This window comes from Cajanus cajan, chromosome 9, assembly GCF_000230855.2.
Source record: "Cajanus cajan strain Asha chromosome 9, NIPB_CcT2T_4, whole genome shotgun sequence".
In the NCBI taxonomy this organism is placed as follows: domain Eukaryota; kingdom Viridiplantae; phylum Streptophyta; class Magnoliopsida; order Fabales; family Fabaceae; genus Cajanus; species Cajanus cajan.
The window spans coordinates 51170621-51186625 of record NC_138525.1 but is presented as its reverse complement, the minus strand read 5'-3'; the positions used below and the strand labels follow the sequence as shown (position 1 = coordinate 51186625).

At 31.9% G+C, this 16005-nt stretch overlaps 2 long non-coding RNA genes across 3 annotated transcripts; one reads left to right on the top strand and one right to left on the bottom strand.

The window, feature by feature from the left end:
* Nucleotides 1-1081: 1081 nt before the first annotated feature.
* Nucleotides 1082-15522, bottom strand: LOC145951647 (uncharacterized). Its single transcript, XR_014429510.1, has 3 exons — nucleotides 14329-15522; nucleotides 9226-13350; nucleotides 1082-1441 (listed from the first exon to the last, which is right to left on the bottom strand). It is a non-coding gene; the product is annotated as an uncharacterized LOC145951647 (long non-coding RNA).
* On the top strand, nucleotides 1692-8506 carry LOC145951648 (uncharacterized). Of its 2 annotated transcripts, XR_014429512.1 has the most exons (3): nucleotides 1820-2371; nucleotides 3284-7279; nucleotides 8192-8506. It is a non-coding gene; the product is annotated as an uncharacterized LOC145951648 (long non-coding RNA). The 2 variants fall into 2 exon arrangements; XR_014429511.1 differs by having other exon boundaries at nucleotides 1692-2371; nucleotides 3284-8506.
* Nucleotides 15523-16005: the final 483 nt, after the last annotated feature.

Genomic DNA, 16005 nt, shown 5'->3' with positions numbered 1-16005 from the left:
ATTTTTCTCTTATATTTCTTTTAAAATTTAAATTTTAATAATATTGAGTAAACTATATTTTAAAAATAAATTTATTAAATTTTTTTAAATTAATTTTATTGACCTAATTAACATTATTAATATAAATTGACTTTTAATACCCATTAGAAACACTCCCTATATATATAGAGGATGGATTCACTTACTCTAAGAGTAAGTTTTGGTAAACTTACTACACTTAATAACTCATATTTTACATCAAATTTTAATAATTCAATTATTAAATTAAAAGTTCTTAATGTCTAGATTCAGTCTACAAATTTTTAAAAATATGGAAAAAATATGTTATTTCATTGTATAGATTCAAATTAATGTATAGATTATTTTTTTTATTAACATCCATCAACTTAAATGAATAAAAATATATGATGCATGTGGCAACGATAGTGATGTCAACTATGGTAATAATGTGACATGACAACAAAGTTGGTGAAATCGTTACCACAACAACCACTGTCATCGTTACCTCCACCACTATTGTCAATGATGTTAGTGACAACTGCAACGATGATAGTGATGGTGGTGTGGTGAAGGATTTTCACACTTGGCAAACAAACCAAATTTCATGTAATAATTTAAGATATCATCCCCATGGATTTGGATATATTATGTAATTTCCCTTCTAGTTCAATTTGTATAAACATACATACACAATTATATTAAGTAGATCATGTAAATTATATAATTTGTACATGAGATGTTTAACAAAATATTGATTCAAGAAGTGATTCTTATGCAAGAGAGATTGGGGTTAAATGTACTTTCACAACACTTATGTTTTTTAATGAATCTTCTATATGAATTCAAGTTTTCATATAGTCATTCAAATTGATTCCTTAAGCTTAATATCTAAGAATTAAACCTTGAAACATGATTCCTCAATGATGAAGATTAAATCCTTGCATTAAGCATAAGGATGTACATGGCTAACAAATCCAAGTCTATTCCTAGCACAAGTCATTGTTAGGTGAAATAATATAGACCAAGTTTAAAAAATGTTTTTCAATAAGATTAAAAACTATAAATCATGTGACACCCTCTACCCCAACATAATTACTTAATAAGCATTAACTATATTAAAAAAAATATATTAGAGTGATAATAAATATCATAAGGTAGAAGATGCACATTCGTAATTAACATTTATACCAAACTCAAGAAGTCATAATAAAACAAAGATTATAAATTAATCCCAGTAAAGGTGGCAGTGCCTCCTAGTTAGGAATCAATTTATAATAATTTTTTATTTATATCATACAAATATATTTAAATTTCAAAAGAAGGAAAATAGAACATTATTATCCCAGAAAGAAGCCTAGCTAAGCCCGATGTCACATCCTATCAGAGCATGCCCACTTAAGCCTCTAGACTTCATTACCAACATCCTCATGATTAAGATTACCTGCAACATAAATTTAAACATATACAAGAATAACAAGAGGAGTGAGAAACTTCTCACTTAGTTGTAGGTATAGAAATAAAAGTTAAATAGCACACACACATACAATATAATCAATATCATATATATATATATATGTACATTTATAAATCATGCAATGATTTTATTGACTCGACTCACAAAATGCATGCATGTGGCGCCATACGGAAGTTTCAGAATTTATCACTAGTGACCCAAAGGTACACCTATCACTGGTGTTCATACACCTCGTTAGCATGTTACATCACTGGTGTCCCGAAGGCACACCTATCACTGGTGTTCATACACCTTGTTAGCATCACTGGTATGCGGCCTCAGCGGCACATGTAACATCCCAAATTTTATTCAATGAAAAGAAATATTTTTTTATGTATTTATTATGTGAATAAGTATTTTATTTATGTATTTTACTATTTACGTATACGTATTTTACTATTTATGTATACATATTTTTACTATTTATGTATACGTATTTTACTATTTACGAATACGTATGTATAAATAGTATTTTACTATGCAATTGCACAGTGAAGGGGCGGCTGAAACGTGGGCTGCGGATTCTTTCCGTTTCAAAATTTTAATTAATTTGAATATAATAATGAATAGTGCATAGTGCATAGTAATTTATAATATTATTTTAATGAATAGTGCATAGTGCATAGTAACTTCAAAAATTCTATAAATAGGGGCCTAAGGTTTTGAAAATTCAGAATTCTAGAGAGAAGGAAATTCTGGAGAAATAGAGAGAGAAAGTAAGAGAGAGAGAAGGAGAAAGAAAAGGAGGTTCTGCTCTAGTGCCTTGTTTAAGGAGAAAGAGGAAGAGATTCTGCCCTAATTCCGATTCCTTTTAAAGAAAGAAGAGAGGAGATTCTGCCCAAATTTCTGTAAACCCAGGTAAGGGGGGAGTGGGAAACCTCGCTTGGGGGTGTGGGAATAATTGTTAAATAGTTTGTTTGTTGGATTGGCTCCCGATCCCTTACCTGTTGTTTATTTCTTTGAATATGTATTATTGATGTGTTTTGTTTTATATCTTATTTATTTACATATTAGAATCTGTTATTTGAATGGAAGGCTAAGCCTCCTAAGTATTTATAAATTTGTAATCTATTATTTAAATGGAAGGCTGAGCCTCCTTATTATCTTATATTACCTTTTAAGCTTCCTACTTTACTTAAAAGATCTTAATATATTATTATTGAAAAATATGATACCTAAGCAACCTCTGGACTGTTGGATTGTTGGACTGTTGGACTATTGGACTGTTTGGACTGTTAGACTGTTTGGACTGTTGGACTATTGGACTATTAAATTGGATTATTGAAATAATTCTTAATTATGAAATATGAATATGATATGTGTAACATGCTAAAGGTTGAGTCTGTGAATGTATGACATGCATCATATGCACATATTACTCCAGGTGTGCCGCTGAGGCCGCATACCCACGACTAACAAGGTGTACCTTTGAGTCACCCACGATATGCTAACGAGGTGTATGAACACCAGTGATAGGTGTGCCTTCGGGACACCAGTGATGTAACATGCTAACGAGGTGTATGAACACCAGTGATAGGTGTACCTTTGGGTCACCAGTGATAAATTCTGAAACTTCTGTATGGCGCCACATGCATACATTAGTGAGTCAAGTCAAGGAAATCATTATACATAAGCATATATGTGAGATTGATTATATATGTGAATTATATTGCGTGTGTGTGTGCTATTTAACTTTTATTTCTATATCTGCAACTGAGTGAGAAGTTTCTCACTCCCTTGTCATTTTTGTGTATTTAAATTATGATGCAGATAATTAGCATGAGGCTAAGGATGTTGGTGGTGAAGCTTAGGCTTCTGTTTGGGTTTCGCTCTGATAAGATGTGACATCGGGATTAGCTAGACTTATTGTTAAATTATTATTATTTTTCTTTTGTAATTTTTATGTTATTTATGTTGAAAGTGTGTATTTTTGTCATATTATAATTTTACTAAAAGATTATAAGTTAATTCCTAACTAGGAGGCCCTGCCACCTTTACTGGGATTAATCTATAATCTTTATTTTATTATTTCTTGACAATTTGATACTTACAGTTGAAAATTATGAATGTGCATCTTTTACCCAATGATACTTGAGATAATTATTTTATATTAGACTAAGAAAGAATTTATATATAGATGGTTTATATCTATTGTAATTATGTTGGGGTAGAGGGTGTCACATTTAGTGGTATCAGAGCAAGTCGATTTTATCAACCGTGTGTGTTATGTGCTTATCATGACTCTGTTGTGTACTCTGACTATGTCTTGTTTGTTGTGTACTATGATGATGATGTTCGTCCTGTGTTGATATTGTTGAGTTTGAGATTGTTAAGTTAGTTTGTAATCAGAGGAATGATAATCATGATAGTGTTAGCCAACTCGAATTATTAGAACCTTGGATGGGAGGTGATATATTGAGTGTACTAAGAGTTTATGATTGGTGAAGTTTCTGACATCTATAGTTATAGCAGGTTGAATCTAAAGGTGGTTGTCTCTTTGGTGAGAGATCGAAATGATGTTAATTCCCTTAAGTGTTATTATTGGTATGTTAATTATTTATGGTTTAGGTAGCATGTGAGTTGTTTTGATTGAGAAAAGTAAGGAGAGACTTGAATGAGAAATTAAGTAGTGAATTTGGAAAAAGTTGAGGTATTTTGTGGCATTAGATATATTGATACATTATTGCTATTTGGTGTCGAAAATATTTTCATTATAGTTTGTTATGATAGTATGAGTATTATATCGACAAAATTTATATTTTGAGGTCTTTATGAAGAATATGGCTTTAGATATTATCTTTTCAATAGAACTAGGATAAGATGAAACAAAAATCTAGAACTTCAAGTTATGACTGCCTTGGTGATTAGAAATTTAGTAAGCACTGAATTTATTAGTGGTGATATTTGAATCTTTAGCTAAAGAGATGATCTCTTGGAAATCTTATGTCTTCATAAAGAGTTGTAGCTTATTCACTTAACTTTCGTTTGAGATAGGTTTGAAATCATTTGGACGAATACAACTCTGTGTGTCAGGTAGATATATGCTATCATGATATTTTGAGTTGTTAGGCATAAAAATAGATTTAAACTAGATTGTCTAAGTATGAATTTGGATTGTATGAGGTGAGTATTTTAGACCATGAAATTTCTTGCGGAGGAAGATCTACTTAAGTTATGCTTAAGTGAGAGATACTTGAGTCAATTAGTAAAATCAGGAGTCTTGTTTGATAGTTTATATGAAAATTCAGTGAGTAATTTTTTTTTTAACAACTGTTCATGGTTTAAACTGCTCTCACTATAAAAATTGCTTTTGCCTTCGTTTCTTTGGTTATTAAGATGTTTCAGTTCACTAGGTTGTTTCTTGCCTACCCTTGGAATCAACCGTAAGGATAATCTATATCAGGAATTCTTGAACCTTTGTATATTTTTAACTACCCAAATCATTTCGTTGCTTACTTCTTTGAATTACTTACTATTACCTTTGACTGAATTGACTAGAAAGGAGTTACATTAGTATGGGATAACAATTGAGGAAATAGTTTTCAAACTCTTAAGGAAAGATTGACTAGTGTTAATATTACTAGATTTTAGTAAGATTATTGTGATATATAAATATGTCTCTGAAAATAGGTTTAGGAAGAATATTGTGACAAGAAGAAAAGATAGTAGCTTATGTTTCTAAGAAATTGAAAATTCATGAGAGAAATTACCTTACCCATAACCTTGTTAGCGACTTTGTCATTTATATTAAGATTTGGAGACACTAACTATATGATTCTATGGTTGAGGTATTTAGTGATCATAAGAACCTTAAATATATTTTGACCAAAGGGGTTGAATACGAGATAAAAAGAAATAGTTGAAATTTCTTAAGGAGTAAAATTTTGATCTTATTATTTGGTTAAAGCCATTGTGGTGATTGATGTTTTGAGGAAATCTTTATCTTTCATTATGATTAGAGAGATGAATCTTTTTGGCTTAAATTAGAAATTTAAGTTTGGATTATAAGGTTACTTCTAGTATTGTGAGATTAAGTATGAATAGCGAATGGATTGTTGAAGAAAATTATAGGAGCATAATTAGTTGATTTATTTTGGTAACAAGTTATAAGGCTATAGGTTAAGGTGATGGATATGATTATGACTTGGGTGAAGATGAAATGGTGAAACTAGAGAACTGATATGGATACCGAGTGTACATTATGCTTAGGTACCTGATCTTTAGAATTGATCATAGAAGAGTTTGAATTGGTTGTAGATAGAGTAGTAAAATTAGTGATCTGATATGTGTATCTAATGCTTAGGTGTTGATGTTGTGGCAAATATCTGGATTACAATGATAACCAAATTATTATTTTGATGATTTAAGGATTGAATTTGATTGCAGAATTTAGAAACTTATGCTTGATGTGTAAGATTACCCTAGTAGCATTGAATTATTTATGTTGGAAGTAACTATCAGATTAATAGATGAGATTAGAGGAACTAGGAGTTAGATCCTTTATTAGTGACCCAAATAAGCAAGAGATTAGAAAGGACACAGTTGGATGTTTAGTTATAAAACTTGAAAGGACATAAGAGTACTCTTAACATTTATTTAGGAGTTACTAAAATGTATCAGAGTGGCGCAAGGGAAGCGTGATGGTCTAATATGGAAAGAGAAGTAGAGAACTTGAATCAAGATATGGAGAGTGAGTTTAAATTTGGAGTGGATGGAGTTTTGAGATTTAAGGATAAGTTGTGCATTCCTAGTGTGCTAGAATTTAATAAAGCAATCCTAGAAGAAAGTCATAAGAGTATCTTTAGTATTCATTCAGAAACTACTAAGATGTACCAAAATCTTAAGAAGATATTTTGTGACCTAAGATGAAGAGAAGAGTAAAGCAATTGTATATTTATGGTTAGCATACTAGAAGTTTTTAAGAATCTTGTAGCACTTAGATGCTCTATTTTGGAAGTAAGATGGTGAATAGATAGACCCTAGTGGAAGATTTGTCTAAGACGCTTAAGAAATTGATTTTGTTTGTGTTTAAGTGGATAAATTCGTCAAGATCTTTCCCTAAGCAAATCCTTTGAGGAAATTGATAAAAGTTGTACATCAACAAGGTAGTGATATTGCATAAGAATTAGAAGTAAGAATGCAAAGAGTTTACCATTGCAAAAATTTCGGGGACGAAATTTCTAAAAGGAGAGGAGAATTGTAACATCCCAAATTTTATTCAATGAAAAGAAATATTTTTTTATGTATTTATTATGTGAATAAGTATTTTATTTATGTATTTTACTATTTACGTATACGTATTTTACTATTTATGTATACATATTTTTACTATTTATGTATACGTATTTTACTATTTACGAATACGTATGTATAAATAGTATTTTACTATGCAATTGCACAGTGAAGGGCGGCTGAAACGTGGGCTGCGGATTCTTTCCGTTTCAAAATTTTAATTAATTTGAATATAATAATGAATAGTGCATAGTGCATAGTAATTTATAATATTATTTTAATGAATAGTGCATAGTGCATAGTAACTTCAAAAATTCTATAAATAGGGGCCTAAGGTTTTGAAAATTCAGAATTCTAGAGAGAAGGAAATTCTGGAGAAATAGAGAGAGAAAGTAAGAGAGAGAGAAGGAGAAAGAAAAGGCGGTTCTGCTCTAGTGCCTTGTTTAAGGAGAAAGAGGAAGAGATTCTGCCCTAATTCCGATTCCTTTTAAAGAAAGAAGAGAGGAGATTCTGCCCAAATTTCTGTAAACCCAGGTAAGGGGGGAGTGGGAAACCTCGCTTGGGGGTGTGGGAATAATTGTTAAATAGTTTGTTTGTTGGATTGGCTCCCGATCCCTTACCTGTTGTTTATTTCTTTGAATATGTATTATTGATGTGTTTTGTTTTATATCTTATTTATTTACATATTAGAATCTGTTATTTGAATGGAAGGCTAAGCCTCCTAAGTATTTATAAATTTGTAATCTATTATTTAAATGGAAGGCTGAGCCTCCTTATTATCTTATATTACCTTTTAAGCTTCCTACTTTACTTAAAAGATCTTAATATATTATTATTGAAAAATATGATACCTAAGCAACCTCTGGACTGTTGGATTGTTGGACTGTTGGACTATTGGACTGTTTGGACTGTTGGACTGTTTGGACTGTTGGACTATTGGACTATTAAATTGGATTATTGAAATAATTCTTAATTATGAAATATGAATATGATATGTGTAACATGCTAAAGGTTGAGTCTGTGAATGTATGACATGCATCATATGCACATATTACTCCAGGTGTGCCGCTGAGGCCGCATACCCACGACTAACAAGGTGTACCTTTGAGTCACCCACGATATGCTAACGAGGTGTATGAACACCAGTGATAGGTGTGCCTTCGGGACACCAGTGATGTAACATGCTAACGAGGTGTATGAACACCAGTGATAGGTGTACCTTTGGGTCACCAGTGATAAATTCTGAAACTTCTGTATGGCGCCACATGCATACATTAGTGAGTCAAGTCAAGGAAATCATTATACATAAGCATATATGTGAGATTGATTATATATGTGAATTATATTGCGTGTGTGTGTGCTATTTAACTTTTATTTCTATATCTGCAACTGAGTGAGAAGTTTCTCACTCCCTTGTCATTTTTGTGTATTTAAATTATGATGCAGATAATTAGCATGAGGCTAAGGATGTTGGTGGTGAAGCTTAGGCTTCTGTTTGGGTTTCGCTCTGATAAGATGTGACATCGGGATTAGCTAGACTTATTGTTAAATTATTATTATTTTTCTTTTGTAATTTTTATGTTATTTATGTTGAAAGTGTGTATTTTTGTCATATTATAATTTTACTAAAAGATTATAAGTTAATTCCTAACTAGGAGGCCCTGCCACCTTTACTGGGATTAATCTATAATCTTTATTTTATTATTTCTTGACAATTTGATACTTACAGTTGAAAATTATGAATGTGCATCTTTTACCCAATGATACTTGAGATAATTATTTTATATTAGACTAAGAAAGAATTTATATATAGATGGTTTATATCTATTGTAATTATGTTGGGGTAGAGGGTGTCACAGCACACCTGGAATAATATATGCATATGATGCATGTCATACATTCATAGACTCAACATTTATCATATTACACATATAAGATTCATATTTCATAATTATGATTTATTTTATTAATCCAACTTTAATAGTCCAATAGTCCAACGGTCCAATGGTCCAATCAGTCCAATAGTCCTACGGTCCAATAGTTCAACAGTTCAATGGTCCATTCATGGATCATAGGTCACAAGTCATGAGTACATATTTCATACAGTCATATCCTCATAGGTCCGCACAGGTCTCATATATACTTCATATACTCAAGTCATAATAAGATCTTCATAAGTTCGTATAGGTATTTTTATTTTAAAACTTATTCATTTTTAACATCAATTACATATTTATTAATTAATAGGAGGCTTAGCCTTCCATATCTTTATTAATAAACAATTTATTTATTTTTCTTTTATAAAAATAGTATAGTTATTATTTACTACAGACAAGAAATCAAGTAATATAAAAAGCAAAGTACATTAATAACAATATTTCATACAAACAACAGACATAATATCGGGAGCCAATCTACAAACAACTATTTAACGATTACTCCCACACCCCCAAGCGAGGTTTCCCACTCCCCCCCCTTACCTGGATATACAGAAATTTGGGCAGAATCTCGCTAAAACTTAGAGCAGAACTTCTTCTCCTAGGCTCCTTCAGTCTAAGCAGAACGTAGAGAGAAAAATTACAAGAGAAGAGAAATGAGAAGTGTTTTTAGGGAGGTTCTGAAATGAAGAATTGAGGGGCTATTTATAGCCTTCAAAAGACATTAAAATATAAGGAAATTAGGTTTAGTGGATGAGTTAGTGGTGGTAGTGGAGGAGTTAGTGGTGATGGTGGATGGTTAGTGGAGTTTAGTGGACACGTCCTTTGGCACTCCCATTTTGACCTTCTAGACGACTGAATTTGGTCACGAGGTCTTCATGAAAGTTTTAGCCGTGGCTGTTATCTTTTCAGTCGTTTTGGAATCACCGAAAAAGGAGGTTTATAATTCCAGATATGACCGTTTTAGTGAATAGGAGTCAGGCTGCCAGCGTGAGTCAAAGCTGTTGCGGTGTTTAGAATATTTAACATGGTAGATGAAGGAATTTGAAAATGGTTTCTTCATAAAAGTTATAGTATTTTATCTTAGCTTTCCATTGATATAAAGTTTGTATCATTTGGACAACCACAGACCGAGTTATGCCCCAAAAACCGAGGCTTGCCAGTCAGCCCAGCGAAAACGATTTTAACAAAAAGAAAGTTTACAACTATCTAATTAAGCCCAACAATATACATATGTTTCTAAAGCCTATAATTAAGCATAAATGGAGTGTGAATTAGTTACAATTGAAGTAAAATATAATCACCAAATTATGACTAAATAATAATAATAATAATAATAGTAATAATAACCATTTTGAAAACTGGGATGTTACAATACTTCCCCCCTTTTAAGAAATTCGTCCTCGAATTTTTGAAACGAAGAGGTTTGACTATGACTCGTTCAAGATTCTTCTTAAATTTCCTTGGAAAATCCACAACAGAGTCTAGACATATTATTTCACTTCCAAACAGGAACATCTAAAGGCTACAAAAGTCCTAAAAGGCTTCTGATGTTCTGTCTCATACTTATACCATACTAAATATAAGTATATAATATCCTCTATTCCTCTCTTTACTTAAGGCCACCACGCTTCCGCTGCGCCACTCTGATGCACCTTAGTAGCTCTTAAAACTCTCTTTAAGATCATCTTTCTAATTTCAAGATTACTAAGCACCCAAATTTATTCTTGCACCTCAAAACAACATCAATTCCAATTTTTTTTTTTTTTTTTTTTATTATAAATTTTAATCATATTCCTACTAATCTTTTCCACTTGGTTCACTAGAAAAGATTCTAATCTCATCCATTAATTCACTAGTTATTTTCAACCATAGTCAATTCAATGTTCCTAAAGGTAGTCTCACACATCAATCATAAGTCCCTAAATTCTCCAATCAAATCCAATCCTTAAATATATTAGTGATCATCGTAATCAAGGCATCTGTCATAATATTGATATTACTTCTATGATCATCTGTAAAGATCAAGCACCTAAGCATGTTATACATATCAAATCACTAATTTTACTGCTCCATCTTCAACCAATTCAAACCCCTATCCATCACCTTATTCTATAGTCTCATATCTTGTTACCAATATGAATCAACTAATTGTATTTCTCCAATTTATCTCAATGATCCACTTGTTACTCGAGTCACACCTAGTTTTTCACCACTAGGAGTAATCTCACAAGTCAGACTTAAATCCCTAAAAAGATCCTTCTTTCTAATCATAAGGAAAAATATAAAGGTTTCCTACTCAAAACATTGGTTACCACAATGGCTTTGGCCAAATAACCAGTAAGATCAAAATCTTATTCCTTAAAAATTTCTAACTATCTCTTTTGGTCAATAGATATTTAAAACTCTTATGATCGCTAAATACCTCAAGCTTAGAATCATATAGGTAATGTCTTCAAATCAAGGTCATGGGTAAGGTAATTCCTTCTCATAAATTCTCAATTTTCTAGAATCATAAGCTACTTATCTGTTCCTTCTTGCATCCACACTCTATCCAATCTTATCTTAGAAACATAACTATGTTCCACAAAAGACTTACTAAAATCTAGTAGTATTAACACTAGTCAATCTTGCTTTAAGAGTTGGAACTACTCTCATACTTACTATCCCACATAAAGACAATACTCTTCTTAGTGAATGTAGTTAAGGGCAAAGCTATCTTAGAAATTCCTTCAATAAATCTCCAATAATAATAAGCTAACATCATAAAACTCTTATCTTCACTAATTGGCTTAGATATCACTTAAATACAACTTCTACCTGAGACATATCCATGTTTACCTTAACTGGAATTTACAAGAACTAGAAAACTTATCTTATACAATAAAAATAATAAATAAATCAATCAATCAATCAATAAATAAGATAAAATAAAATAGTAATACTTAACATACAACCGTCTTGAATATATCTCCACCTTCAACTACAATATGATCATATCACACCCTAAGATCAATCTCACTAACCACACGACATTCACCAATTGATCCCTAAGGTAATCTATCCACATATCAACATACATGCTTACTAAATCATATTAGAATACCAACTTTAAACCTTCAAATATACCATCGATAAGCATGTACATGAACAAACTTTATCACATAGCATTATACGACCTTTAAACAACCTCTCAATCCTTATGCAAACACCCCAAAACAAAATCAATTCTTATCCTTGCATTGCCTAACTATTCAAAAATATCATGAAACCATACATATCCCTTCAACAATGTTTAAAGAAAATGATACCTAGAGAGTTATACTTATTCAAATGATCTCAAACCTATCTCAAAATAAAGATAAGAGAATAAGCTACAACTCCTACGAAGACATAGAATTCTAAAAAGATCATCTTCTTAGCTACAAATTTCAAAAACCGCAGCAGATATATTCAGCGCTTATAACTAGACCTTTGATCACCAAAGTAGCTATAACTAGAGTTCTATACCTCCGTTTTACCTGATTCCAGTTCCATTAGAAAGATAACGTCCAAAGCTACTACTTTTGTGAAGACCATAAAATCTGATTCTGTCAATATGATACTCATACAAGCACAACAAAATTTTAACGAAAATAATCCCCATATTATACAGCAATAGTGTACTAACATTTCACAAAATACCTCAACCATTCCAAACTCACTCCTTTCCACCTTAAACTCATATTCAAGCTTTCCATTACAATCCTAGACCAAAACAGCTCACATATTTAGTGCAAAGGACTTAGAGAATAATATTCACATATTACCTAAACCATAAAAGTTAACATGAAGCACCAATACTCAAGGAACGTTTCAACCTCTCATCAAAATATCAAAACTCCAATTCTCAGATACAACCTCCTTGGATTCAATCGCTACTACTATAGATTCCTAAATTTCATTAATCGTAAACTTTTGACAAATTAATGTTTCTCCTAATTCTAAGGTCTCAATAGGCTTTATCCGTACTATTGGTACATAAGCTCACCATACGAGTGATACTACTCAACCACTACTTCTTACGTAAGCAAGAAGTATCAAACAAATAAGCAATTATGAAAAGAGCAATCAAAAATAGCATCATCAAATTATATCATGTCTATCAAACAAATCCTGAGAACACAATGCACACAACATAATCAATCATCATATTAGCACATTAATCAACTCATCACATTATTAATCTACCAAACAAGCATAGTAGACTCATAACTCACGGTCGATTAGATCGACTTGCTCTGATACCACTAAATGTGACACCCTCTACCCCAACATAATTACTTAATAAGCATTAACTATATTAAAAAAAATATATTAGAGTGATAATAAATATCATAAGGTAGAAGATGCACATTCGTAATTAACATTTATACCAAACTCAAGAAGTCATAATAAAACAAAGATTATAAATTAATCCCAGTAAAGGTGGCAGTGCCTCCTAGTTAGGAATCAATTTATAATAATTTTTTATTTATATCATACAAATATATTTAAATTTCAAAAGAAGGAAAATAGAACATTATTATCCCAGAAAGAAGCCTAGCTAAGCCCGATGTCACATCCTATCAGAGCATGCCCACTTAAGCCTCTAGACTTCATTACCAACATCCTCATGATTAAGATTACCTGCAACATAAATTTAAACATATACAAGAATAACAAGAGGAGTGAGAAACTTCTCACTTAGTTGTAGGTATAGAAATAAAAGTTAAATAGCACACACACATACAATATAATCAATATCATATATATATATATATGTACATTTATAAATCATGCAATGATTTTATTGACTCGACTCACAAAATGCATGCATGTGGCGCCATACGGAAGTTTCAGAATTTATCACTGGTGACCCAAAGGTACACCTATCACTGGTGTTCATACACCTCGTTAGCATGTTACATCACTGGTGTCCCGAAGGCACACCTATCACTGGTGTTCATACACCTTGTTAGCATCACTGGTATGCGGCCTCAGCGGCACACCTGGAATAATATATGCATATGATGCATGTCATACATTCATAGACTCAACATTTATCATATTACACATATAAGATTCATATTTCATAATTATGATTTATTTTATTAATCCAACTTTAATAGTCCAATAGTCCAACGGTCCAATGGTCCAATCAGTCCAATAGTCCTACGGTCCAATAGTTCAACAGTTCAATGGTCCATTCATGGATCATAGGTCACAAGTCATGAGTACATATTTCATACAGTCATATCCTCATAGGTCCGCACAGGTCTCATATATACTTCATATACTCAAGTCATAATAAGATCTTCATAAGTTCGTATAGGTATTTTTATTTTAAAACTTATTCATTTTTAACATCAATTACATATTTATTAATTAATAGGAGGCTTAGCCTTCCATATCTTTATTAATAAACAATTTATTTATTTTTCTTTTATAAAAATAGTATAGTTATTATTTACTACAGACAAGAAATCAAGTAATATAAAAAGCAAAGTACATTAATAACAATATTTCATACAAACAACAGACATAAGATCGGGAGCCAATCTACAAACAACTATTTAACGATTACTCCCACACCCCCAAGCGAGGTTTCCCACTCCCCCCCCTTACCTGGATATACAGAAATTTGGGCAGAATCTCGCTAAAACTTAGAGCAGAACTTCTTCTCCTAGGCTCCTTCAGTCTAAGCAGAACGTAGAGAGAAAAATTACAAGAGAAGAGAAATGAGAAGTGTTTTTAGGGAGGTTCTGAAATGAAGAATTGAGGGGCTATTTATAGCCTTCAAAAGACATTAAAATATAAGGAAATTAGGTTTAGTGGATGAGTTAGTGGTGGTAGTGGAGGAGTTAGTGGTGATGGTGGATGGTTAGTGGAGTTTAGTGGACACGTCCTTTGGCACTCCCATTTTGACCTTCTAGACGACTGAATTTGGTCACGAGGTCTTCATGAAAGTTTTAGCCGTGGCTGTTATCTTTTCAGTCGTTTTGGAATCACCGAAAAAGGAGGTTTATAATTCCAGATATGACCGTTTTAGTGAATAGGAGTCAGGCTGCCAGCGTGAGTCAAAGCTGTTGCGGTGTTTAGAATATTTAACATGGTAGATGAAGGAATTTGAAAATGGTTTCTTCATAAAAGTTATAGTATTTTATCTTAGCTTTCCATTGATATAAAGTTTGTATCATTTGGACAACCACAGACCGAGTTATGCCCCAAAAACCGAGGCTTGCCAGTCAGCCCAGCGAAAACGATTTTAACAAAAAGAAAGTTTACAACTATCTAATTAAGCCCAACAATATACATATGTTTCTAAAGCCTATAATTAAGCATAAATGGAGTGTGAATTAGTTACAATTGAAGTAAAATATAATCACCAAATTATGACTAAATAATAATAATAATAATAATAGTAATAATAACCATTTTGAAAACTGGGATGTTACAAATCAAAAGATGAGTAATCAAATCGACTTAAACATTAAGATTATAATCACACACACGTGTGTGTGTGTGATTTAAAGGAATGCACAAGTGTTGATAGTTACATTCAAACCTAACCCAAGAGAAGTTAGCCACTCATGATGAGGGTTCTAACTGATACAAATATGAAAAATACAAGAAGAAAGAAGAAGAAATTGGGGAAGCCAAGACCCTTATTCCCACAGGATATCAACCTTCCAAAACCCTCTTCAAAACTCCTATCTTTCTCTTGGATTTTTTCTATATCTCACGTTCCTCCTGACTTATCTCATTTTCTCCCTTTGTTTGTTATTTATATGATCTTTAAAAGTAAGGAAAAGTTGAAATTTTTAAATCCACCACTCCAATTATGGATCACTATTGTAGCAATGAGGAGTCCTTCAGAGTGAAGAAAGCTCTCAAGGCTTGGACGTTGATTGAGCGTTGTAGCGTTGATATCCCCTATTCTTGGCTTTTTCCAAATTTTTGCCACTATGTTCACAAACCAGTGCTATAGTCATAGTTCTCTAACTTGTTCATTCTTTCCCCATTCTTCACGATTGTAGTCATGAGTGAGCGTTAAGCCCATGGTTCCCTAACTTTGTTGTTTTTCCTACATAAAAAAGAGAAAATTTTAATTAAAAATTCATCACACACTTTTTAACATTTTCCTTTGAATTACTAAAAAAAATTATAGGAGAATTGTATTTAAATATACATAATAATTTCAAAAAAAATGCTAAATAACCCAATAGAATCACATATTTCATGCACTCATCATGGTTGTGGTTGTAGTGGTGAGCAATAGTGAAGAGATAATAGTAATAATTT